This window comes from Phyllostomus discolor, chromosome 4 (genome assembly GCF_004126475.2).
Source record: "Phyllostomus discolor isolate MPI-MPIP mPhyDis1 chromosome 4, mPhyDis1.pri.v3, whole genome shotgun sequence".
Classification (NCBI taxonomy): Eukaryota; Metazoa; Chordata; class Mammalia; order Chiroptera; family Phyllostomidae; genus Phyllostomus; species Phyllostomus discolor.
Genome location: NC_040906.2, coordinates 91,631,614 through 91,634,828, shown reverse-complemented (window position 1 = coordinate 91,634,828; position 3,215 = coordinate 91,631,614). Strand labels below are relative to the sequence as shown.

Sequence of the window (3,215 nt, the reverse complement as noted above, 5' to 3'; positions counted from 1 at the left end):
CTTCCAAGACACACTTACCTTCCTTTAAGACTTTAGTACTTAATTCATGCCTTATTTTTTATTTGAATTTTTAAGGTCAGTTTTATTAAGTTCATTGATGAAAGCTTTCAGAAGAACATTATCCTAAAAATTATTTTTCCTTAGGAAAAAAGAAAGGAAAATCAACACCCTCTCAGCATAGCCATAGATGCTGTGGCAATCAAGCCTCTCTGCAGACAGAGATGGTCCATCAATTGGTCAAGTCACTCTCTAAGTCAGCAGGATTGTAGTCTGGATCATCCTGTACATCCTCCAGCTCCAAGTCATCCATTTTCTGGAACAAAGACTCATCTACCTCCACACTGTTTCTAGCATCCTCCAAGAATTGGGTATCAGGTGTATCAAGGTTATGATCTGTTTCAAATAGCTGTTTCTCACTTAATTTACTTTTCCTGATTGTTTTTCTTCTTTCATTCATTTCTCTTTTTTTTACACAAATTATTTTATCGTGGTTCAATTACAGTTGTCTGTATTTTCCCTCCCCCTCCCCCACCCCATTTCTTTTTAATTTCTAAGAGCTCTGCATTAAACTTAGCTTTCCAATTTAAGAAATTCTCAATTGTAACAGGAGTGCCATGAAATAATTGCTCTTCAGCCTCTTCTTCTTTTTCTGGTTATTTCTTTTCTTTTTTCTCTTCTAGTTTTTATTCGATCCACTATTTCATTTAATTTTTCTTACACAGCTGTCACTAAAGTAGAGATCACACTATACCAAGGTTTCTCTTCCTGTAATGCTAATAATTTTAAAATACTGAGACATCATTATCTCCTAGATTTTCCTGGGAGAATACTTCATAAAGAGGGGCTTCATCTGGATATTTATGACTGTATGTAAACTTGAGGGTAGTCTGGACAGTTTCACCATTTTCTCCAGCCTCAGATGTCACAATAATGGTGAGGCTGGGAGGATTTTACGATAATACTGTAAAGGGGTAGGAGTAGATGGACTCCAGAGCCTCCAGCTCTTTGCACTGCTCCTCACTGGAATCTGCCATCATGGCCCTCGCTGCTGTCCATGGATTGCCCAGGCACCCAGGCTGTGCGTTACAGCTAGGACCAATTCATGCTTTATTTTTCTCACCAACTCTTGCTCACAACTTCCATGACATCATCACCCATAAATCCTTCCAACCACTAGTCTCAATGCACCTTGAGTTCCCATGGGATGAACTAAACAATTTACAAGTTCTGTTCCTTCTTGCATCCCTATTTTCCTCTTCCACAAGTTTTTCATTGCATCTCACCAGAAAAATTACAACCCCATGGCACTACCACTAGATTTATCTTATCATCTGAACAATGTACATCCCCCAATTTAAAGACCAGCTTATTGAGCCCTGGCTGGCGTAGCTCAGTGGATTGAGCGCGGGCTGCGAGCCAGTCATCGCAGGTTCAATTCCCAGTCAGGGCACATGCCTGGGTTGCAGGCCATAACCCCCAGCAACCACACATTGATGTCTCTCTCTGTCTCCCTCTTCCAACTCTAAAAATAAAGTAAATAAAATCTTAAAAAAAAAAAAAAAAGACCAGCTTATTGAAAATAGTCTGTGGACTTTAGGTTTCTCCTTCACAATCTAGTCCCAACACTTTTTTTCTCTTCTAACCTCTCACAGCCACTCTAGATTTCTCACTTCTTCTCAAACCTACCTGGATTTTTCCCATTTCTTTGTAATTTTTTGTACTATTCTCTCTGCTGAGAGTTGTGCTTACATTCTCTCCAACCCACAGCCCTTCATTTCAGCCAATTAAAAATGTGCTCACTGTCCTAGGACCAGTCCCACTGCCACTTTCTCCCATGAAGCATTTTCTTGTGATTCAAGCAGAATTAATCCCTGGAGCCTTTGTGACTACACAAACACTTTGCGATTATGTCTACTGTAGTGTTTATTAGGACAGTGAATGTTACCTGCCCGTGTTCACTCATTGAGGAAGCTCCATTTCTTTAATACTCGCAGAATTAGCACATGGTGCCTAGCATGTAGTACAATACATACTAAAAATTGTTAGATGAAATGAATTGAGATTCAAGGAGTTTTTCTTGAATGTGATTTAACTATAGTGAAATGTGGAAGTAGGCAAGGGCAATGCATATCTACTCCCTTAGGAACACTGCCTCATAATTATTTTAAAAAGTTTTCTATTTTATCAAAGAGCCTTAGAAACTGCTCCTTTTCAAAGCTCTACTGAAGTATTAGTTTTCTAATTAATTACTGCAGAGGGATAACTATTGCATAAATCAATTCTCACTTAGTTTGATCATGATCACTAATGAAATAAATTGGAGATCTGTAGCCCCAAAGAGAATGTTTTCAGATGAATAATATATTTTATTTGTCAGCAGTCCTCAGGCTCAATTTATAGTGAAATTAGCTGAAAGTGGATTGAAAATAATTGTCAGCTCATTGTCAGTCTGCATTTCTAAGGCCTTGAATAGATTGAATGATGAAAGGTAATTTTGTTTTTCTTCATAATTACTTCTGAATAAAACCAGAACTTTTGCAAGAAAGCATGAGGCTATGCATTTTGAAAGTTTCAAAGAAAATGTAAAGTTTGGGTTGAGTACCAACAATTCTCAATAATTCTGTCAGATACAACAGAATTAACATTTCTAGGGTTCTTTACAGTCTGTTCCACTAAAACTGTCTACAATAGATAACATGATTTTAGACATGAGATATGAAATATACAATTTTACATGTTAACACTGAAGTTAGGATGAGGATCTGATTCAATTACTTTTATGGGAATTTCTGAAAGGGATTAAAATGCAAAATCCTCTTTTCTTTTTAAATTTTTAGAAAAGTTTTCAGTTATTTATATTAGTATCATGTGTACAGCATAGTGGTTAGACATTTATATAACCTACAAGGTGGTCCCCCAATAAGTCTAGTATCTACCTGACATCATACATGGTTATTATAATATTATTGACTATATTCCCTATGTTGTACTTCACATACCCATGGGCAGCAATGGTGAAGGAAGAAATACAACTTAGTTAAAGACAAAAAACAACAAGCTCAGTTTTCTGTCATTTATTTACATTTATCTTCAAAGTGAATTAAGACAAAGGAGGTTATTGGTTGCTATAATGCCATAAATCACTGACTATTAAAATGTCCCTGAGCACTGTGTTATCAGGCTTCAGATCACCATTTTCACAGTGTGTTTTTTTT

At 36.7% G+C, this 3,215-nt stretch overlaps 1 pseudogene; it reads right to left on the bottom strand.

Annotated features, from left to right (window-relative positions):
* Nucleotides 1-229: 229 nt before the first annotated feature.
* LOC114514382 lies at nt 230-1,070 on the bottom strand (annotated as a pseudogene).
* Between the last annotated feature and the right edge of the window lie 2,145 nt (nt 1,071-3,215).